General features: G+C 38.3%; 1 protein-coding gene across 4 annotated transcripts in view; it reads left to right on the top strand.

Annotated features, from left to right (window-relative positions):
• The window catches only part of PIP4K2A (phosphatidylinositol-5-phosphate 4-kinase type 2 alpha), a 120,955-nt gene that overhangs the window by 29,483 nt on the left and 66,699 nt on the right, over positions 1 to 24,773 (top strand). The window lies entirely within an intron of this gene.

Below are 24,773 nucleotides of genomic sequence, written 5' to 3'. Positions count from 1 at the left end.
AGAAGGTTGAAAAGAATGGTTCTGTTTATCTGCTTTTGACTGGTATACTCAGAAATCTTTAACTCTGTTTTAAAGTTTTCCTGATTATGAAGGAACTTCTCCAAAAGGCAGAAAGCAAGAGCTTGGCTGCCCCCCACCCCTCCTACACACTTTTCATACATGAAACTTTGTACACAAGGATAGTTCCTCAATACATTTGTCCCTCTTTAGGCTCTGCTCTTGCTCTGCTTCTACTGGGGAGCCTGACTTTGGCTTCCTCCAAAGCTCGTCTTTAACAGAGAGGAAAATAGGTAGCTTGATCACTTGCCTAGGGAGTAACCTATGTCATTAGAGGAGCAGGTCAGATTTTCGGTTAGTGCAGCACCATGTGTGTTTATGAACTGCTGACTTAGCTATATTCTCTTCCAGAGGAATCCTTTCCATTCCCCTACAAAGGGATTTCATCTTCCCCTCCTCCCTAAACTCCTGTACGCTCCAGATTTTGGAGCCATTGCATACTTGAAATGAAAATCCATGCTAGTGCTCCTGTATCTTATCCCACAACTATAAACTCATCAGTACTTGAAAGCAGACATGTATTTAGCCTATCTGCAAAAACTTTTTAAAATAAATGTGATAGCATTGAGATAACGCTAATGCATGTAACTAATCATATCTTTGAGCACAAATGCACTGTTTTGTCCTGTCATCTCTTCTTTGAAAACATGTGTTTCCCAGATCAATCTTGTTTCTGTATAAACCCTTTTGAAGCCTTTTAAACCCAACCTTGATTTAGCATGTTTGCCTTGTATGATCGATGTAAGGGCACTGTCTCTCTGTTCAGTGGTTCACAAGTAACAAACTACTGCCATGCACTTACTTCCTGTAATAGTCAGGGTTTGTGAACAAAATGAAGCGTTCTTGTTTGTGAATGATTTTGTGTAGTTTGTCAGTAATCTACATGGACCCTGTCCACAAGGGTATGTCAAGTGGTTTGAATTTATTGACTTTCATTGAACTACTCCACAGTCTGGATGATAACGTTGTGGGGCTTTGGGGGGTTTTGATCTGGGTGGTTTTTTAAATTCACACTTAAATTACTTATGTGGAAACTGGATTTATTCCAGTGCTGATATCTTGCAGTGAGAGAAGGAGTTGATGAATAAATAAAGTTCAGCTACCACTTTATATATTAAAAAAAACCCCGAACCAAATAAACCACTCTGGCAGAGATTTAGGGGAGGTGTAAATCTATCAAATTATCAAATCCATGCTTCTGTGTCTTTGGATTTTTTTGTCCCCCTGCTTTTTTTTTTTTTAGGAGATTGAGACCTAATTTAAGAGTCAATGGAAGTGTCTGCTTCTGTAACACGAATACTGTGGTGTGGACCAGCTGTGCTTATTACACACTTCTCATCACACAGCATGGCTCAAAGAAATGGTAGGTGAGAGTAGACTAGTTTGTATTCTTTAAACAAACATTTAAGCCTTTCTGATCTTTTGTACATCATCAAATACATGTATCAAAGTCTATCTCATTCAGAGATGCTATAAAAAAGACAGGAGAAAAAAAAAAGCTTCTTAAAGAAAGTAACCAGACAGCTCTTAAGACCTAAATCTCTCAAGGTGACATGGAGTCTAGTGAAGGAGATGGAGATATAAGACATGGAGATCGTATCTGAAGCAGAGTGCCTGTGTGTGCCATCTAGCAAGAGAATTACAAAAAGGCAGAAGAAAGCTGGGTACTATGAAGGAGACAACTGGAAGCAAGACAACTGCCTTCAAAACAAAAAAAGAGCAGAAGGAATGTTGAAAAGAGTTAAGTAAAAATCCTGAGTCTAGTAGTCTAAATGTAGAAACACACTGAAAATTTGGGGTTAACAAAAGGCGTCAAAACTGATAATAATGCTTTCTTCCTACAGATCAGGAGGTTTCCAGACTGCCTGTAGGAATTGCTGATGATCAGGATGTAAACAGAGCACATGTAGTAGAAACAGCCTTTGCAGAGAAAATGAAATTGTGTCTTTGTTCAGTGGGAAGGAAACTGGGGGTGTTCCAGTTTCTGAACTCTTCTTTGCAAGGGACTCCAACTGGTGGGTCTAACACAGTAGAGACAGGAGAAGAGTTTGTGGAAGTAGCTGACAGTGTGGTCAGCAGCGAAGTACCAGGACAGGGTGGTATTCACTCAGGTTCTAAAAACTCAAAGATGAAATAGCAGAATTGCTATTCTTTTCTTATTTCTTCTTTTGTTGTATTCTTTTTCATTACAATTATTATTATTGTATTATTCTTAGTTAGTGCATTTTATTTTACTTTAGTTATTAAACTGTTCTTATCTCAAAAAAAACACCCCAAAAAACCCCAAGAAAAGACAAGTGATGCACAATGCAATTGCTCACCACCTGCTGACTGACGCCTGAGCTGTGATCTGTGCCTCCCAGTCAGCTCCCCCCTGTTTATATACTGGGCATGATGTTCCATGGTATGGAATACCCCTTTGGCTAGTTTGGGTCAGCTGCCCTGGCTATGCTCCTTCCCAGCTGCTTGCACACCTGCTTGCTGGCAGAGCATGGGAAACTGAAAAATCCTTAACTTAGGATAAGCACTACTTGGCAACAACTAAAACATCAGTGTGTTATCAACATTATTCTCACACTAAATCCAAAACACAGCACTGTACCAGCTACTAAGAAGAGAGTTAACTCTGTCCCAGCCAAAACCAGGACAAATAGGAGTCAAACAAGCAATTGTGAGTTACTAGAAGAGGAATAAAGAGTAAACCAGAAAAGGTTGCTGTGCTGCTGTGTAAATCCAGCTTGCATCCACATTTTGAATGCTATGTGTGGTCCCTTCCTCCTGCTAAGAGGTATAGAAGAGCTTAAAGCTCAGTTGAGGGTAACAAGGATGATCAAAGATACAGAACAGCTTTGATGTAAAGACTTGACTAAGTCAAGACTTCTCAGGCTGGAAAAAAGATGACTGAAGGAGATGTGAAGTCTCAAAAGTCATGAGTAAAACTAAGGACTGGGTGGGAAGTGATTTTTGCCTTTTTCCATGAAAGACATAGGAACCAGGTTCAAAACAACCAAGTGGTTCTTCATGGAGCTAATTTGAGTCTCTAGAGGATATAAGCTAACCATCTTTAATCTTCGATCACAAATCATTGTGACATACTATAGACTTGCTGTCTACATTGCAAGAGCAGCACTGAATTTTAAACTATCAAGGTGATAGACATCTTCTTCAATGACAAGTTATTGCTACTCCAGTTCAAAATTAATGTATATTTTCTGTATTATTTCTTAAACATCTTGCAGCACAGTAGAAACTTAATTGAATTCTAATGATCTTGCTGTAGTGAATTTGAAACCAATCCAAATATAGTGCTGCCTTTGTTTTTAATGTTTTTCTTTTGCTTGCCTTAAAGGCTTTCCTAGCTAATTCTTTGCAGTTTGGTTATGTATATTTGTTATTAAAATAGTCTGAACAAAAATGCTACTGATCGAGAAATGTTGCAATATGTAGTTACTCATAGGAGTTCACACAGAGGATGCTACTCTGATAGAGCTTAATGTTCCCTTCGTCAGTTTAACCTGTGAAACTTTGATCAATTTTGTTAGACACTGTCCAAAAGGTTCATCACTGTGAGGGAGGCAACTGATAATCAAGACCTGTGTTTAGTCATTGCTTTACCATCTAATCTTGGTGCTTTCAGTTGTCCACCTGGATAATCAAAATGATGAACCTTACTTTCCTTTGTAAAAGGACAGATGGAGGGAAAGCTCTGCTGAACAGTTTATTGTAAGAAGTAAATCTTGCCCTTGTCCTCGACACACCACCTCAGTTAAAATTAAAGATTGTTTCCTTGATTCAAGTAATGTAATCAGCAGCTAGGTTAATAGCTTTTTTCAAATACAGGATTTTTACAGTTGATGAGTTTCAAACCTTTACCTCAAGTGCTGCATCATCCAGCAGTGGCGGTGCTTGCTTACATGGACCACTGGCTTCCTTCGGCATATGTATATATTTCTGCTGCTGTGTTAGCTTCATCTCATTCTCCTTTTTGAAAATGGACCTAAATCTGGTCTTGCATGGAGTGATAGCATCATCATTTACCTTGTGTGTTGAGATGTGTAAGAATGAGTTGCAATTTTAATTTTTTCCTGCAGCTTTTAGCTGAGGAGATGAATAAAGTACAAAATTATGAGAAGTGACCTTTTATCAAAGTCCAAAGCTGCCACTTGTTCCGTTTGAGTCTTAATGAAAAAATGTAAGACTGAAGTGAAATAAGGATATTGCAATGAGTGGTCAGAGGTGGACACTATTGTAATCTCTTTACAGTATCTAACAAAAACAGTAAAACTGCTTTGATACTTTTACTTAGGCTTTAACAGGATCTGAGCAGAGTTACTAACCTGACTTATGACATAAAACATCAAAGTATTAAAGTAATTAATGATTACTTATCTACTTCTCTATAATGTGTGATGTGTAGTTAAAGGCTTTCTGTTCAGTGTAGTCTTGTTATTTATGTGAAAGGGGTTTTTATTATTTATACAAATATTTTAATAAAAGAGGTTTTCATATGACAGCATGAAGTTTACATGCCTTGCATTCATTATGTTCATGGTAGACTTGAAGTTTCTGGACAGTTTGTGATCAGATTCTGTTGCCCTCTTATCATAAAAGCACATCTGTGCTCTGTAAGACTATCATTAAAGTTGCTCAGTTAGATTGAGCTTTGAGGAAAAGATGACTTGAAAAACTAGTAATTGATATTGCTGGACGTTTAAAGACATACTTTTCAATATAAAGCCTCTTAAACCTCACTGATATTACCATATGCAGTCTCAGTTATAAATAAACTTCTATGTATTCTCTGCAGTCTGTCACTCTAGTTGCTATGCCTGAGAGAGGATGAAAATGTACTTCATTTTCCTTTGTGTGGTAACTTCTCCCTTTTTCTGTGTTTCTTAGTTATTATTTTATTTGAAATTTAAACATGTTGCCTACACACTGAGGCACTATAATCCTATCATATTCTGTCATCTTTGGTTTACCCTGTAATTTTGCTTTTTAGGGTCTGTTCCTGTGAGCAAGCATTCTGTGTCAAAAGTTGTACTGATGGGTCTACAAAACGAAATTCAGACATAGTGCTTTTACTTCTCTGTAGTCAACTTGAATTATCTAAACGTACAAAAGGAAAATTTGACGTTATATCTTCCTTGACTACCTGTAAGTGAGGGGAGTTGTTCCTGGCACATCAGGGCAATCAAAGGCATCAGTTGCTTCTGTGAGCTCATCAGCATCAGGCTTCACCGATGTGGACATCATTGGTTCTGTTCCTTGACGAGGTAGAGTCACAGCATATTATTGAAATGTGAAAAACACTTCCATTTAGTGGTCCTGAAAAAAATACTGTCTGCATCAGCAGACTTTTAATCTGTAGTTTTATTTGAGGATATTTAAGGTGTGTTTTAGGGTCATAAGAGGCTTATCCCTTTCTCTTGCCCCTTGATGCATACTTCCTATTCTAAAGCAGTTAATTTATGGTTGTACAACACCTTTGCCTGACAGAGGGCTGCTATGTTATGTTGTTAGATAGCTGAACATGTTTCTGCTGTTTTGTTGTAAATTGCTTTAAGGCTTCAAAGTATATAAGAGAACATGGGCTACACTTCTAACACCTGTAGTTTACTCATATGCGGACGTTATCTTGTTAGGTCCAGTAACATTGTTTATAATCATTGAAGTATAGGTTTCCACACTAAGTTTAAAAAAAAAAAAGTTTTAGGGAGATCAATAAGAGCAATATTTGTTGACCAGGGTCATTGGAAGAAGGTCAGAAGACAGCTGTATTGACTTGCAATGGGGGAAATGAATTCGAAGTGACCTTGTTCCATTTTAAGATATTGTTAGAGATCTGTAACATTTTTTAAGAGACCCTTTGATAGCTTTTGTTGCACAAATTAATTCAGTTATTCCTGAATTAACTGTGTCAGTTTCAAAAAAATGATTGATATCCATATATCACTAAGTCTGTAGGAGGAAAATCTTTCCCAGGAGATGGGATAGTTAATCTTGTCGTCTTTGAAGTGTGCACTGTGAAACAAATGGCTGTCTTGAGGTGGCTGTACAGTAGCAGCAGGAAAGGAAGCTAGATTTTCTTCACCCCTAAGTACCAGCGTATGTGGGAGGGGAGACTGAAACTGCTAAGCCCTAATACCTCGACCTTCCCTCCTACCCATATTTATAAGTCTTTTTAGTCTCGTGTGCACTACTTCTTACCCTTTTCTTTGCTTTAACCGTTTGTGTCATTCCTTGTCCGTTCCTCTAGTGATCTCAATAAATGTGAATGCATATAGCTTTGGTTTTGTCCTGAATTTTGTACTCAAAATTATTTTGTAATACTTAAAATTTAACAAAATGTAAAATACCTCAGAAATAAGGGGATTTTAATAAAATGTCTTAGGGTTTTTCTTAGGCTTCTGTTAAGATCCATCTTTCATGGAGCTGAGAGGAATCTGTTGGGACTTTCCAGATAGACATGTATGTTTTTTATTTCAAATTTGATGTATGTGTCATGGAAGTAATCTGCAAACTAGGTGGGCAGAATACATCTATACTGTTTGCTGCATGAGAGCGTACGAGTGACATCAAGCTGCATTGCTAACCAACCCGATCGTGCTTAAAAAGAGAGAGGCTTCTATAAGCTGTTTTAACTCCTTAGAATAGCAGAAAAGTATCCTCTTCCTCCTCCCCATTTGCAAGTTTAAGCAGCTCGTGAGGAGCAGGCAGAAGGCAGGGGTGCAGGAGTGTGTGGCTGGAAGCAGGTAGGAGGAGGCAGCAGGAACTTCCCTTTTTGGCACTGCTTGAGCTGTTATATAGGCTCCATAAAATGCAATGAGCCGTACTCTTAAAATCCTTATGGATTTTCAAGAATTTAGCACCTTCTGAAGTCTGAACTTAAGCTGTTGCTAAAATTTGAAACCAGACACCTATCTTTAAAGAAGTCTCTACTTTCTTGTTCTTTTTCCATTCATAAATGCAAGAGATTGGAAGAGGCAAATGGAGAGTAAAATAAAGCCTTGTTGTGACATGGTGTGGTAGAAGGAATACTAGCTCTGTTTCTCTGGTTAGAGAATCCTATCAGGGCAAAGTTGATCCAGTCATTCAGTAACTGTCAGCCCTGAAAACTCTCCATTGAACTCCTGTGTTCGACTTAATTCTGATAATTTGAAGGCAAAACGTTCTAGTGCAGATTTATTTATCATAATCAAGAAAAGGTGAAAGGAAATAACATTTATGTACAGTCTTATCTGATGGCTTCTCTAGAAGGAACACAAGCTTAATTTCATTTAACAGTACTGGATTGGGTAGAATACACTCACTGGGTGGTGGCTAAAGGGCAATGTAGGAGATATTACAAGACTGATTCCCCAGCAGAACTGACCTCAATAAGGAGCAAGTATTTTTTGGATCTCGGAAACATTGAGAAGCTTAAAAGAAATATAAATGTGTTTGAGTGTAAGGAAAGATAAACCTGTTCTTGCATTTTTCAAGACTTCCTGTGCAAAATTAATCGGAGTATGTCGTCACATATTAGTTATTGATTACTATGTGCTGGGGCAGGAGGGGATGTGGAGAAATATGCCTCAGTTTCAAAATGTTGTGTGTTGAAAACATCTGTTGAAGTGAATGAGAGAGGTAAAGTTAGTCCTAACTTTAATGGTATCAACAAATCTTTAGAAAAAACTTAAAAATTAATTTCCTGATAATAAAGCAAGTTAAGGTACTGTCTTCTGTTCCCCCCTTGACACATCTACAAACACATATGCAATTATAAGGTTTAAGTCTGATGTTATGCCTACTAATATTTTCACTTTGAGATTTTGTTGAGTTAGGAATTTTCCCCTTAATGTTTTGCAGGGCAAATACAGCAGTAACAGCTGTAAGTGCCCCCCAAAATGAAAAATACCTCTGCTTTGTTTAGAGAGAAAAAAAAACAACAAAACTTACAAAAATAAAAGAAAATTTAAGAGCTTTGTAATGTGTTGGAACTTTAATTCTTAAAATGCTACTTCTGCAGCTGAGAAGCAGATGTAAGAACCAGGTGAGCATTCGTTCCCTGAGGAGCTGATGTAAAGGTGAGCCTCTCCTCTCAGAGAGCAGGCTCTGCCCTCCATGCCTCCTACCTCAACAGAACTTGCCTATCCAGTTTTCCAGATGGATGAAGCATACAGATGGTTTCTTTCAGTTTTTGGAGATTGTATGAAATATATTTACGAAACATCTAGGTAACAGTGCTGTTCATAGCATAGGGGCTTTAAACATATACAATGAGAAAATACATTAAAAGGTCTCGCCTATTTCATCTGACTTGTGGCTGCACTAGCAGCTACCCAGCAGAACTGTTTGGCTGTTGATTTAAAAACAGACAAGCAGCAAATCATCCACTGCCTTCTTTCTCCTTTGAAGAAATCTGAGTGATTTCACATGAAGCTTGTGGGGGACAGGATGTGACATTTTTCCTCTTCCACACATCCTTTTCTCTAAAACTGAAAAATAGTAAGCACTAGTACCTACTTGTGTTGTTTTGAGAATCTGAATTAGTCCTGCTGTATCCAGCTAATTATTGAATGCACAAGGCGAACGTAGCCGGAAGCTCAGGCCTTTTCCTAGTGGAGAGACTGGGTTGCTAAAGATGAGAGAGACCATTTGAAAAATAAAACAGAGCAGTTTTTAAATAAGTGCTTCTTTAAAACCTGGAAGAAAATCATCATCCTGTTTAAATTCACTTCAGATTCCTACTACCTATAAAGCAGCACCAACTGGCTAGTTCTATCTGGAAAATTTGAAGACTAAACATCAATAAGAGCAATACTGTCAGTTCCCAGGTACATGAAAATAAGACCTGGGGAAAAAATTAAAACTCATTCAAAGGTGGTTTTTAGCTTCAGACCTCTATGGGTTGTATACTTGGCCTTCTTTCTGCAAGCGTGTGGGCTAGACATTTTAACTTTGCTCTTCTATAAAAAGATGCCAATGGTGATCCTAGAAACTGGAACCTTCCTATAAGATAAGACTTTTTATAAATTAGCAGGAGTTAGTAACTTCAAACCAATGTTGCTGCACTTTAGAATTCAATAGTAATGGATTTTCTTACGTTGTTGGAGCAAGTAAGGATTTTATGTAGTACATATACCTATTGTGGGTTCTTTCTTTAGATCTTTGTAATAGTGGAAACAATTTTGTTGTCTTGGAAAAAAAAAGACATACTCTTACTTTTTGAGGATAATAACTCTTTTAACCTCTTGCAACTATACCATTTTAGATACCTATCAAGAGATGATTGCACAAAACAGATGGTGGGGGTAAGTGCTCATGGTAAAACAACAGGGAAATAAAATGCAGCAAGCAATGCTTGTCAGTTTGTCATGGATTTGCCTAGGATTTGTTTTGGCAGATGCATGTTCGCCTGATTGCCAGTACTGTCTGTGTCTTTCTAGCAACAGTCACTATCAGCTTAAAAGCGTAGCAGTAGAGTCCGAGCTTTTAATATTAAAGAAACATTATTGAACACGTAAATGGTCACGTAACTTCATTTTGGAGTAGGAGAATGAAGAGCATGGTAAAAGCATAAATATGGCTTATTTTCTCTAATAAATTTATAGTCCCATTTGACATGTGTTCACCATTATTGAATATAAATATATTGTGAACTGAAATGACAGCAAAGGTGATTCCTATGAGAAGGTGTACCATGGCTTCCATATAGAACAAACCATGGTTTGATTGAAGCATGGTAGAAAGCATTGTTATAGAATCAGATATCTAAGGCTTTATCTAGTTTCTAGTTAAATCAATAAGACTGATGCTAATGGAGTTGTGATTCTCACTCTGCCCATTTGCTGATGGGTTTGGGAATGTAAGGGACTTGATTTTCCTCCTATCTCAATGTAAAAATGGTTTCCGGCACTACCTTCTTGTCCCAGATCTGACTCTGCTGCCAAACAGACAATTAGCAGCTTTGTCTGGACCCAGTTTGGACTGCAAAAGTGAAGTATGGCTTGGATGTGCGTTTGCTTTATTTAAAGCAGAGATGTAAAGGTACGTCCCTGCTGCACGTCCCCCTTGGCTGCCACCTGCCTTGGGAAGGTAGGCTCTCTACTCCAGCCTCTTTAGACATAGTGCTCACCAGATCTCCCCACCTAGGCATGAGGATTTCTCCTAGTACTTCAGGAGGTAAAGTGTATCATTGAAGAATAAAAAAAAGAACAGATTTTGCCTGGAGTTTTAAAAATAATAATTTTTGGAGAAGACAGATGCCTCTTTAGAAGGAGGTGCCAATGAAGACATCACCTAATGCTTTCACCCCAATCAGTTGTCAAGCAAGCAGTTCTCTGTTATACAATATGGTTAAAAAACCATTTTAAAATGGGGTTTTTTTGGTGATTAATTGTCTTAATAGGCAATACAGGCAGAGTCTTTTTATAAAGTTGAAAGTGTTAGTGCCAGTAGCTACAGCAGTTGAAATTTGAAAGTATTGTATGCTTACTTCTTCAGATTTTAAAGATCAGAGTACTAAACTGGAATAAGAGCTCATTTACAGTAAGTACCTTGATCCAAACTTCAGACTGTTAAAATTAGCTTTGTCTGGCAGAGGCCTATGTTGTTGGTGTTGAGGATGACTTTTTTTTTAAATTTAGGCTTATTTAGCTAGGTAATTTAAAATTGCGAGAGTTTTTCTTTCTTGCTCGCTCCACACGTGAGTAAAACTGAGGTATGAGAGAGTGAAATATGCTACCTCAAAAATCTTGAAAGATGGTGATTAAAAGTAATCAGGTTAGATAGCAAGGCACAGATAACTTAAAAAGAGCAGCTTTGCTAAAGTCATATAAAGTATAGTCAAGACTGTTTAAGCAGTTATCTTTGGCTGGTATCCATTTTTAAACTATTTTCTTTTTCAGTATGTTACACAAATTCTGAATTAAAAAGCTGCTTTTTTGTAAATAATTGTCAGCCATTATTTTCTAATATTCTAAAAAGCCAAGGAAGTCTTTAATTTCTCTGTGCTCCACAGGTTTATGTGTGTGCCTGCATGCACCCTATTACACAGCAAAAAATAAAAAATAAAATGATTTAGTTTAGTGGAGAGTATATTTAGTCACTGGTAAATGAAAATAATAGTTAAAGCTCAAGCATTAAAATTCATATGTATTATATAAATCAAGGGATTTTTGACGTAGGTGATGTATCCCTTCATGTTATACCTGTGGTCTTTTTTTTTTTAGTTTTGTTTTACCCAACAGAAGTCTTCTGTTCTGAAACAGGCTCTTCCTCTGATCTGTTAGTGTTTCATTACTGAATAACAAGCTTCAAAACTTCAGATGGTTAGTTGACATCCCAAATATGGTTTTCAGATTGAAATAGTGTATATATACTATCGGGGGATTTAGATGCAGAGGCAAAAGGAGAAAAAACAAGGTGTGTTGTGTTTTCTGTCTCCTTCCTGTAGCAAAACTAGACCACAGAAAAGCTTGAAGATGTCTTAGAGACTTAATCCTTTAAGCTCATCTGGGCATGAACTCTGTAGTCATTTGAAAAAGCTGTGGAATTGTAGAGTTTTGTAACAGAAACATTAAGATCAATACAAATGCAGTATGAATAGAAATATGCGTGGTAAGGATCATAGAAAACTGCAGAATAAAGGGTTAAAAAAAATGGCATGTGTTGATAACCAAGGACACCATTCCTAGCTGTAAAATGTGAGGAATGTGTTGTTTAAGTCAAGACCAAAAGGCTAAAATGAAGGCCCTGATGACTGGCTGCCTGAAGACACTGCATCCTAGCACCAGGAGAACGGTAATGAAGCTGCAGCACACCCCGTGTGCTCTCCCTGTTCCTCTTAGCTGGGGAGGAAAACCAGATAATGGGCATGCAGCCTGACCTAATGCTTGTGGAAACTGAAGTTAAAGTGATTTTGAGACAAAGGACCACCCAGTATCAATCAATGACTCCTAAAGGATATAAAATAATCAGCCTAAAATTCAGTTTTTATCACCAGTCAGGGACCCCAAAAATTTCAGGAGGACAAGACAAGTTGGTTTTCCTCTGTGGCAAAGCCATGTGGTGGACACAACGTCTTGGTACTTAGGATTATGTGGGAGTGAGCGAGTGAAATCTGAGAGTGGGAAGGTGTAAAATCAACTTGCCTTTTCTTTTTTTTTTTTCCTTTTAATCTTATTCTTCCTGTAAAATCTTGTACTGAGCTGTATGGTGCTAATTTCCCTACAGAAACTTTCTGGAAGATGTTGATTATATAACTTGTTTCTATTTTGTTATTGTTGACAGCTGAAGTTGTCAGGGAAATTTAAGTTTGTTAAAAACGGGTTAAGAGACCCCCACCCTTGTGAAGGGAAAAATAGTATCAAGTGTCTTTACTTATGAAATCCAACTTTCTGCAAGCAGGGAGGTAGGTACAAAGGAGGATATCTAAGAACTCTGTGGGCTTTATTACACAAAAAAGGAAATTATCTTACATTGTGGGTTCTTTGTCATGCTGATAGTACTTACTGCAGGGAAGTATGTGTCCTGTGGGAGAGGGTAAGATTTCCTCTGGGGCTTGTTAAGATACTCCTACTGATAACACATTGTAAGTATTCATGACCCTCATCCTTCATGTTGCATCTTCTCTGCCATCCTCATCTAGGGATGGGCTGTTCTAATGCTCCTGGTGAATCTTGTTGAACTTTCAAAATTTGTCTTAGCAGCACTTACAATCATGAGCTGAGGATAAGACTGAGGTTAAGAGCATCTAAGTTGTTGTCTGAGTATGTTAGTTCTGAAAGATCTCTGGAGAACAATTTGCAGTAAAGCATTTGAGGGCTTTTGCATCTGTCTTCTCTAAGTGGTATACTGCTGCCCTTGTGGTTGCAGCATTACACGAGCCTACTAAAAACAGTGATGAACACTAAGTGGCATAATAAAGACATGCCAGATGTATTGGCGTGTGAAGCTGCCACATTAAACTGTAAAATAATTAAAGTGGGTACAGGAACTTCCAAAACCTTCAACCTCCAAAAAAAAAAAAGCTCTAATTTGCTGGGGAGAAGAGGAGGAGTGGTTCTTGATGGACCAGTGAGCAAACACTAACTGTGGACCTGCGTTTCCAAGATACTATATGGCCGAGTATAAGGACAGGGAGAAAGGAAAGCTGTATCTCTTTCTAGAAAATAACCTTTTTTTTCTTGGTAAAAACAAAGACTTAAGTCATATCTGCTAAAGCACTGAACAGTATTTAATACTTCTGTAGAAGTAAAAATGCTTATATTACTATAGCAGGATTTTAAGTATGTAAAGGTGGTTTATGAACTCTAAGAACTATTTGCAGCAAAGCGGTTGAGGGCTCTTGCATTTTCTCCAAGTGTTATGCTTTTGCAGTTACTCAAAAATATTGATGAACTAGCTAATTCTTATTTATTTGTTGTCATCATGACTGAGAAAGGAGAAGGAAAAAAAATAATCCAAAGTTCTCTAACAAAACCATTGAACATTGTTCTGTACAACCCTGGGGAAGTTGATTAGAAAAGTTTTACTTTCCATTTCCTCATATTAATAAAGCATTTTTATTAAAAAATCTGAAAGACCGCAGAGCTGGTTTATCAAACTACGTGCAACGGGCTGAAGACTTGCTCCCCCTGTTGACAGAGAATTCATGCTCATGCAGTGGTCATTCAGTACAGATGTTTGGTCTACAGGTGAAGCTGGACTTCTGCTAACCACTGCGGTTCAGGTCAGGTCAGTGTGCTGCTGCGCAAGCCCAAGTTTAGCCACTTTAGAGGGAAGTAACTGGTGCAGACTGGTTAGTGGCGGGGGGGGTTTAATATCTTAAATTCTCATAAGCTGTACATTTTAATCCACATGCATTAGAACCTAAAAAGCAGAAGGTTTAAGTCGTTTTGGCAGTGCTTATTGACCAGGTATTTCTGAATAGAAATTTTACATTGTAATGCCAGCATCATGTTCTATTTTATTTTCTCAGCTGAGTTTTACTGCAGAATTCTTTTCCATGCAGGGTAGTTCTTATGACAGCATCTGACTCAAAGTTTGGATTGTGGGGTTTTTTTTCCTGTAAGTAGAAAAGGGTCAGACTGTACCGTGCTTCTATTTAGGATTATAATCACTTTACACTGGAATTTGCCATCTTGGACTGGAGGATTACAGTTCTGTATGGTTGCCCTTAAAGCATTTTAATCTAATTTTGTTACTGACTGCTCATAATGCATGTTTTTGAGCCATTAAAAGGAAGTTGATCTTCACATTTTTCTTACAGTGGACAATTTGGATTAAAATAATATTGCAGGAGTTTTAAACAGATCATAAATAACAGCTGTAACAACTTTATCGTGCCTCCTTTTTAAAATGCTTTTTGGAAGGGATGAATGTTCAGAAAAACATCCTTCTGTGACAGGAGAATTGGAAGAAAACTAGCTTACAGAACAGCACTTAAATATTTTAACACATAAATTAGTCTAGATCCTACAGTTGCTTCTATAGTGATGGAAAAAGAGCAGAAACTGGACAAGCCTGACTGTGTTTATGTAGCCTCAGAGTGCTGTGTGTGACAGTTAATGACACCATGTTCCTCCCGAGATGGGAATGGCTAGTACAGATCCAGCTACAATGAAAAAACATCCTTGTGTAAGGAGGCAATTGAAGATTTCATGAAAGAATTCAAACTGACAATAACTTCCATTGAAATCTCATTTTAAACCCTAAATATTGAGGCCACAGCGGAAACAATAGTGAGCCAGCGGTAGCATAACCTTTACTCAATAAGTTAATTGTTTTTTAGAATATGGTGATTTGCTCACAAGTTTCTGTGGAAACTTAAAAACACAGGGAATACGAAATTCAGAGTTAAATAGCTTGTAGAGACTTGAAGTCTAATGGAAGTGGAATTGGAACATCAGTTACTGCTTGCTCAGAGAATGGATGCTGTCCTTCAAGAGAATCTGTTTCTGTAGTAAATAGCACGGGTTCCTGCAGCAAGAATTGATGCTGCTATGACAGCATGCATGGGAATGCAGTCGAAGATTTCAGATTTGTGCAACAGATGATCACATCACTACCCACCCCCCCCACCCCCCCTGCCCCTTCAAACACCTCCAGAAAGAAAAGAACGAGCTGTTGCCAGATGAGAAACTTGCTGCCCAGACTTTCCTTAATCAAATAGTCTTTGCTCATGTGACATACCCCAGCGAGTAGGTCAGTTTGCAATCCTGGTAGTGGGTTGAATTTATGCTCTCTATCCTAAATATCTGTTATAATTGAAAAAGGATGTTAATAATTGTTCCGATACTTGGTTGTGGCTACTTCTGAATTACATGTATGATGAGGTTTTCTCATCCTTTTTTAAGCATCTCAGAGGTAGAGATTGCTTAGCAACAAACACCTGAGAAAAACTTACTGCATAGTGCTCTCTTTGTGGTTGTAACAGCATGCAATTCCCATTTTTACTGTTTCCTTAGGGGTTAAAAATGCTAATTAACCAAATGGTATATCACAGTAATGATGTTATCTGTGCTGCTTTTTCCTTCCGTATGAAGCTTTATCAGTGAAGGGTTTAAAAGTTTTTCTTTTTGTGTGAAGTCAGAGGAAAAAAAAAATCAGTCTGTTAGTCTGTTTGCCTGAAGTTTGCTGCTATATTAATATAATAGTTTGTATCAGAAAAAGCGTAACTGATGGGTCTTGTTCTTTCTGTAAATACCTTTCCTTTCTTCCTTTTCCTCCTTACTCACCATATGTCTCCTGCTAGATAATAAAATATGGGATGCAGTGAGGGAGAGAGAAGTTTGTTGACCATGCTTCCCCTCTTTTTTCTCCTTCCCTGCATTATTTATACACTTATGTGGCCTCAGCCCCCCCTTCATTTTCTTAACACAATGGGCTTTTTGGTTGTTTTTCTTCCATATCTATATAATAGATGTTATTTTATATTGTCTTTAAACATTGAAAAGGTACTTATTAACCTTAGAGTTCTGTGAGCCCAAATAAGTTGTATTTTATCAGCAATGCACCAACTGTGTTGAAGGAGTAAAGGCGGTTCAGCGCTTCAACATGAAAACTGTTGCCTCCCAAAGATCCATTTAGTCCATATTCTGCCAGAAAATAATGCGTGTTGAGAAAGAGGATGCAAATAAAAAAGGATATTGTTCCCATTACCAGCAGTAGATGTTTTAGGAGTAAATTTGCTTTCCTGAGAAGGGCCTGGCTCAGTAGTGGTAGTTTGCGTTGTAGCAGGTGGTGTTCCATTGCTTGAGAGTTGAATCTTTGTGCCTTCACTTAATTAGTCCTCCATAAGGGTTTCCCTTCTTTATATTCTGTGAAACATTTGAGATAGCGTGGAGTTACAATTCCCTGCAGGTAGACCTCAGGAGTTTCAAGCCTCTTGGTTTCTTGTCACCTATCGCCACTCTTCCATACATTTGTATCACAGTCTGTAAAAGTTGGTTTCTTTATATGATACAAATAACCGGTAAAGAGATTTCTTTAGTCGTCTGGTTGCAGAGCATCAGGGGAGCCTCCAGGGACAGAAGGTGGAATGCTGGAACATGTGAATACTGCTGTTAGCTGCTAGTGAGCTGTAAAGTTTTAAAGAACAGGCAAGGCTCCTTAAAATGATAATGTTCTGCCTCTTTTCTGCAGAAGTATTTGGAAAATATCATGGTTTGATCAAGCACCAGAGCATACAAAATGCACCTCTGTGTTTGTGGGTTGAAGTATGTAACAAAAATAGCAAATTCAGTAGTGTCAGTGAAAAAATCCTGTACAAGCACAGTCATCTTCCTAAGAAATATCAAGTAATTCCTGTTGCGGTATCTTTCTCATTTAAATTATGTGTATCCTTGTCAGAGAAGCATCTACAGCTGATCAGACAACAAGTGGTTAGCAATTAAATGGATCCTTTGATTTCTACGGTGCTGTCAGCTGATGATAGTTGGTGTGAAACAGAACAGGGATTCTTGTGGTGTTGTGGAATCTCTACAGCTCAGGATCATGCAGAGGGGAAGAAAAATGCTTCTTATCATTCTGTCATCGTGGAGTAGCTGACCAGAGCAGCATAGTCTGCTTCTGTTAGCCTATGCTCATCTCTGATGCTTTAAAAAAAAAAAAAAAAAGGCACTGCATCTTTCTAAGGTAATTTCTGAATATTGTCATTGTCCTTGTCATGGTTTACTTTCTTGCTGCACCAGGACTAGCTGCAAGAGAGTGGAAAGGCAAGTGGCAGTGGTCCTGGCTGTTCCAAAAAAATTCCGGCAGCTTGAAGTGCTCATGGCGTGGGAGTTGATCTCCTGAAACTGCCCTCATCCAGCAGCCTCACATGAGCTGCACAAGCTGCTGCATTTTCCTTGTCCTCAATACTGTAGGAGGAATAGCAATCTCATCTGTAGTAATCTTAGAGGTTTGGAAAATGGTGCTTTCTCCCCTGAAAGAGAAAAAGATGGATCAAGCTCTAAATAGCCCGTAACTTCCTCTGACAGTGAGACCGGTGGCTACCTGCTGCCGTGTTGTATTGTGCTCGCTGGTAACTCACTCAAAGGGTGGTGGGACTGGGGTGAGCTGTGAAAAGCCTGGGATACCCAACCACAGTGGTGACAGGGCTTCAGGAAGGAATAAAGGAATTTCCTCTATGTGGAAGAAATGATTCGTGTAATGAACAGTCAGCCTCTTACATTTGATGTGCCTAGTTTTCCTTATCAAACAGAAATTGTGTGAAGGAGTTTCAGAAGCTATATTAGTTTTATTTAACAGGTACTTGGTAAGACAGGACAAAAACCAGGTCTGCAATATTTTTTAATTTCATAAACTGCACTTCAATATGAATGTGTTAAAAGCTGGAAAATACAGGTTTTCTGGATCTTCTGTTTACTGTTTATCAGGCACTGGTTTGAAAAAATACATTGAGTGAAATATAGTCAAACCTCTACAGTCCTGCACTACAGCTACTCTAGTCTCTATCTGCAGGCAAGGATGCAGAAAGAGTATTTTCTGGTGTGATTTTACTATTCCTATTTTTAGGTGTATCTTTGTTACTTTGAAATCTTTGGGATAATTAGTAAAGCTTGGTATTTGTTCCTTTTTAGGAAAAAGTCTTTAAACCTTTAATTCAATCATTGCAGATGTTTTGCTGCAGCACTCTATAGTTCTCAAAACCCACAGCAGGGATGCGTAAAAGTCAGGAGTTGGCAGAGTGTGTGCCAGTATGCTCCGGTAGGCTTGCATAAATGAGCTTGTTATCATCTAGCAGTTCTGAAAAAAATGTTGGTATTGAATTCATGCTAGTTTTTTCACTGATCTCAAAAAAACTTAATACCATTTGTATACAAGAGAAACTTCTATTGAAAAAGACAAAACAAGACTGAATTAAGTCAGAATAAAATGACTTGTTAGAAAAGTCCACTGTAAGTTTCTTATATCTGTTTGCAGTGATAAATATTTATTGTGGGAACAAAACTGTTGTGTAGTTTCAAGTTCTTGAGTTGTGGGGGTTTTTTAAAGTTCTAAAATAATGAAACGTCAATAGTTGAAGGCAGACTCTACTGTTCTATTTTTGTCCTAATTATTTTTGTTTTGAGATTACCCTATCAGTGGAAGATAGCATCCAGCCCAAAGACTTCTCCTTGCTTGGTTAGGGATTTCTAATACAGTTAAGGACACTGGTGCGTCTGCATTCTGGTTGACAGTGTGTTAGTAACTTGGACTGCTCTGTTGCTACTGCTAGTAGTGTAACTGCATAAGCAACACGTACTTCTGTGCTTAGTAGAAGTGCAAGCTTTATAGCTCCTGGGGTGGGTTTTGTAGCCTGGGTGGGGCTCTAAGTGGGCAGAGTTTCACTGCTGCGCATGCGTGGGCTAATTAAATATGTGCCTGTGTGAGCTCCTATTGGATCTGTCTAGACCTAAGTAAAATTTCAGGTCTGATAAGGTCAAAATTACTTGAGTGTATGTTCTCAGCTTTGCGACTTGCTTCCCAAGTGCTGCTGGAGTAAACCTGAAAAACTTGCCTTGTGTTTCCGTATCTTGTTGAAGACCTGCTTTGGATTAATTTATAGGATCTGAGCCAGCTGGGGGGCTTTTTTAATGCATTTTATATTTTCAAGTTGGGAGGGGTACTTTTAAACACATTTTTAAACTTTCGGAAAGATTAGTGCTATAATTAAATATAGGATTTTTCATGAGACTCCCTGATTTCATTCTATTTTTCAGGGAAATAGGGGTAGCTTTCTACTCAAGAGTCTGCAGTTCCATACTGTTTGGTGTTACACTGTCTTAAAACACCAAATTCCCTATCAGGCATTGAGACATAACTGTTTTACAAAATGCGATTTTCCTAGTACTAATCATGCATTATGGTTATACTCCCGGTAGCATAATGGGAGTTACTACATGAGTTAGTACCAATCAGTAAGTGTGGTGGTTCATGAAGATTTTTATTTTATGTCTTTTCAAATAAACATAACTTATCTAAAGAAGTAAAGCAAAAAATTGAATATACCCCTTGTAGAGCACTAAATACCCCTGTTTAAGCAGGTTATAGAGTGAATTGGTGCGAACATTTATTTTTTGTTTGGGGTTGGGTTTTTTTAAAGGTAGAGGAAAAGCATCCCTGCGTTTCCTGGTTAACCAGAGATATCCCAGAATAATCAGATACTAGAAGCTATTGCTAGCATTCTGTTCTGACTAAAATTGTCAGGATAGTATGAGAAGAATTAGTTTTATGAATTCAGTGTTTGAAACCTGTAAGTAGATCTCAGCAAGCTTCTGGAGCTTCAGAAAATTGTGGTGTGCGCTATGTTGTTTGCTTATTTATAACTGTGGTCCAACAAATTAGACTGTCACAGTCGTGTCCCATCGGTCTCCTGAGAAAGTCCCCTTCAATTTGAGGCAACACACTAGTTGTTTAGATCCAGTTGATGACTTGGCAGCAGAAATAAATCAATGAAAAGCCTTGATATGGACAGAAGGATTACCACAGGGGTATGCTATGGACTGCTCAGGATGAAATACTGTACAACAGTATAATACTCTGCTTAATGGTCTGCTTGCCGTCGTGCCGTGCATCACCCCGTCCCGCGCTCTTGTGCTGGCTTTGGCGCTGACGGTGACACAGTGGTGAGCCATTTCAGCCTGTTAACTCACTGAAAGGAGAAGGAAAAACCACAGTAGTTGTTCCTGTGGCTCAGCAAGAGCAAAGCGCCTGCTGGGGACTGGCTGGGGGCGAGGAGGGGAGGAAGGGGAGAGGCACAGAGGAGGGATGCACCAGATCGGCTTGGGCTGTTTGCAGCTCCCCACCTTAGTCAACATAGGACCAAAAAATTGCCTTGATATTACGTACAACAAACGACTTGTATGGAAAGTGGTTTTCAGGAAAAAATGAAAGGCCATTTTGAGGGCCCTTTGCTATTTCTTCTTTACTGAGGCTTTACGATTTTTGTTGTTCAGCTTATAGAAAAGTAGTTAAATTCAATTCAGAAAGTAGCTGACTTAGCTCTTCCTTGCAATAACAAGATTTGGGCAGAAAAGATTGGAACAAGAATAACGCTCTTTTCTGTTGAATTTGCAGTGTTTTACTTACAATGCAGAATTGCCATTTTACTTGTGTTATTGGCCAGTCTCCTTTTGTTTCCTTTCCAAATCACTGTGTATGAAAGGCCAGGTAACCTTCTTCTGTTGGTTTATTTTTTTAGAAACACGCACAACTACAAAGATAGTTGGGCAGATGATGTGCCCAGAACAACTTGTAACTCCAAAAATAGATGTTTTAGGTTGAGCATCATGCTGATACCTTGGATTTTGCCTGGATTTTTTTTGCTTTCTTCCTACCACTGAGTTTCTCTCTCCTTCATTTAGTTTCTTTCTACAGTTCTTAGCTTTTCTTCCTGTTAACCTGTCAATGTCAGTGGGAATTTCCATTAAGTTACTGTAGTTCAAATACTGCGGCCTAGGCCTTATTCCCTTGGTTATAGGGAAGACAAACACTGAGAGTCTGAGTCACCATTTTATTTCAGTGGGTTTATGAGGCAACTCCATAGACATCACTGCAGATATTTTTGATCCACAGCCTTTGGGATGAAAGGAGTGTCAAGCCTGTGAACCTCAGCAGGAGCTTATAACATGATGACTGTGCATCCTGTCTGGTATCAGGAGACACCGGAGTCTGCTACATTTTGATTGAGACACTCATGGGTATAGTTACATCAAACACAGAAACACTAAGGGTGTCTTCAGCACTGCTACATTCCCGAGCACCGAACTTCAGACTCCAGTCAAAGACACCTTTACTTCGAACGTCTTGTCTTTAAAATATCTGTCCTACATTGTACGTTTCATACAGTATTCGTTTGTCTTGAAACTGAATATTGACATCGGCATTAATTCTGTTGTGCAAAAAACAGCAACTTTTTTTCCCTACTAGATAAAACCATTGTTTTGTTCTTTTCTTTCTGTTTTAAAGGCTCTGGCTTGTTTTATCTTGAATCCAATGTCTTGGTGTGGCATTTCAGAGAGAGGGGAAGGCTACCCACAGAAAAACTGCTGTGACACTAGTTTAATCTGTTCTGCTTTCCTTGGTTACTGGTGGTTCAGCAGAAAACCAAGAGATTATTTTGGAATAGACCCTGACATGCATTTTAAAAAGACACCATCGAGATGAGCCTCCATTCTTGAATGCCGAAAAGTGTTTGCGAGGAATCTTTCTTCTGACTGTAAACTTTTGCACACTTTTCATAATAATTGCTCGTTTGTCTTGATTATGTCCACAACCATGTATTTATATGTCACACCCAGTCCAAGGCTTCCTGCAGAGTACAGTTTGGGAGGGAGGGGGAGAAGGAAATAAAGGTGTTTGGACTTAAATCCTGCTTTGCCCAAAGGCAGGAGCTGTTACTGGAGCTGTAACACTGGGAGGTGAGTGACCATGTGTTGTGAACAGAACTTCCTCCTGGGATTGCTCTGGTCTTCTCAAAGAGCAAATCCAGCCTGTACTCAGTTAATTATTTACATTGCAGATAGAAACTATCTTTAGGACTTTATCATTGTTGCATACTTCCTTTTCTGTTAATATAGATCTCTGCTTCTGGAGGCTGAGCGTGTTTTGATTTTTCCAGAAAAAGAAAACAGTGGTTATTTTTAGCACAAGCCTGCTTTCCAGGTTGCTGTTCATCACCATGTTGCTAAATGGCTCCTCAGAAATGTGGCAGGAGGTTTTTGCCTCTGTGCTCTTAGGATGTATGTGTGTTGCTTTTTGTAAGAGTTGATCGAAGTCCTCTCTAATCCTTCCTAAAGGTATGGTTAAGCTCCTTCAGTTCATTAACCATTTCTTATGGGTAACACCCCTGCTACAAATAAATATTTTCATTCAGGCAGTGACAGATAAGAAAAGCATGGCTTCTCCTTGAATGGCAGCACTCTTCATTTTTTGTAACTCAGGTTTCCTAACTAATGAACATAAAAGTCTCACTAAATTGAAGTTGATGTGTTATAGGTTAAATAGTGCACCCAGGATTTTATATTTAAAATACTTGGGAGTCTTTCTAAAATTACAGTGAAAGTAGGGGGTGAATTAGTGCATGATATATAAAAGATTTCACATGGAAATGGTGTATGGTGATAATTATATACTAATCAAACAATTAGACTCACTCCACATGAGGTGGAAAGTCTTCTGGAGTGGTTAAGACTTCAAAAATGAATAAATACTTTTTGGTGGTATAAATGTGTTTGCTAGTTGCTCTTTCCAGTCTAGGATTATTTTGGCTAATGACTTTTTTTTTGTTTTCCCTACCTGTCCTTTTATTAAAAACTGGATAACAATCTGTGGCTGGTTATAAAATACAATTTTAAAACATCAGAAAAATGTTCAGGAAACATAATACACTGATTTAAAAAGAGAACAAATCTCAAGCTAGTTACAGTGTAAATGACTGATAATTCAGATGTAGACTTAGGGCCAGGAAAATATCTTCTGCCAATAACACTGCATATTTCATGTTGAAGTGTGTTGACAAGACACGTGCTTATGTATAAAAGTTGCATCAAATTAAGTTTAAGAAACCAAAACTGAGGCTTTGTATTTTTTCTCTTCTTCCTTCCTTCTCTTCCACCTCCTTAGCCTGCAGTGAGCATTACTACTAGTTCAAAGCGCTTGCACAGGTTTAGTTCTCACAAAAAGAGCAGCTGCTCACAGGCCTTCTGCTTGTTGTGTGTCTTTCCAGCATTGATGGTTTGAGTTTTTTCTCCTAGCACCTTTGCGTGTTCTCTTTGCTATTTGCTGGTGTGACTATCTGTATTTATATCCTCTGTGAGGTAGAATGTATTTTGCATAAGAGTCAACAGTCTTTATCCCCGGTCTCCAAAAATTGTTCATACTACATAATAGTCCCCAGTAAGTAGGTGCTTTGCAAATATTTGATTAGCGAAGTAGCGAAGGAATGATAAGTGAAATCTGCCCTGCCTCTACAGTAGCAGATGTCTAGAGCCGAACTAGTCACCCTCAGCTCCGCTTGGAATTAGCACAGAGAAAGAGGTGCTTTAAGGGCATTATCTTATGGCCTGTTTTAAACACTTGACCATGACAAAATCAGTCTGGACTCAGTTTGTTGTTGATTAGATCTCCATCACGATAAGTACAACTGAGCCTTGTGCTCATGATACTTCCATAGTCAGTTGAATTCTGCCGTGTGTGAGTGTTGCTGCTCTGATGCTTTATTAATAGTTGCAAAAACTACTTACAACTTTAATGATTGCATTGAATCTTAAGGCAGCCTACAGTTAAATCCTTCAATCAATGTAATTTCTGTCTGGGGAAGACCAAAGTTTGCTGAAGGAGGGTGGAGGAAGGAAAGTGAAGGGAGTGAGAAATTACTTAGGTGTCTGCTGTATTTCCTGTAAATCGGGAGTTACTAAAGGCTGATTTTGGTTAGAGTGGACTAAGAAGAGAGGAGGTGAAGAGGCTAGTGACAACTCGGTACGAACACTTCAGGTGCTTCTTGGTCAAGGTATAACTGTGAGCTGGTAAGAGCCTCCAGCAGGTTGGATCTTGGATTTTATTTACGCTTGTGAATGGGAACTGTTTGATAGTAACTGCAACAGCAACCAGTCTGAAAGGTAAGCAGATGCTAGTGAAGTGTCTCCTGGTTGTTTTGGGGGTGGAGTGTTTCTTTTTTAGTAAAAACACACAAGTAAACTGCTTTGGAAGTGCCCCCACCTCAGCTAGTGAATGCCAGATTTGCTTTTGATTTTACTGCTTGCCAGGAGACATTAATGTACTTAAGTGTACTGTTAAAAATCACTTTGTTGCCAAATTCAGCCTGCTATTCAGATACATTCGTAGCATAAGGAAAGAAGGCAATCTGTAACTCCTAGTAAGGTAAAAAGCAAGTTACATAAATTTCTTTGTTGAAACCATTTACTTAATGTTTTGGATATTATTTTCCTCTTTATTGCACCAAGTGCTTTCAATATACTTTGTAAGTGTTAACAATGAAGTGGATGTTTTAAGGATAAATTACACTTGTAATTTTCCCTAGATTCTATAAAACAATAAATACAGTAATTTGTGAACTCAAACATTTTTCCTTTAAGCACTCTCCTTTCAAAGAATCTACTACCAAAAATATTAAAATGACCAATTGTATAAAGACGGAATAGATGCTGTTAAAGAGCCACATAAGCATTTTAATAATTTTACTGCAAATGCATTTCATCTCTCTCTCTGTGGAGCATTAAGTC

The sequence above is a fragment of the Gymnogyps californianus genome, chromosome 2 (assembly GCF_018139145.2).
Source record: "Gymnogyps californianus isolate 813 chromosome 2, ASM1813914v2, whole genome shotgun sequence".
Taxonomy (NCBI): domain Eukaryota; kingdom Metazoa; phylum Chordata; class Aves; order Accipitriformes; family Cathartidae; genus Gymnogyps; species Gymnogyps californianus.
This window is presented reverse-complemented; position numbering and strand designations above follow the sequence as displayed.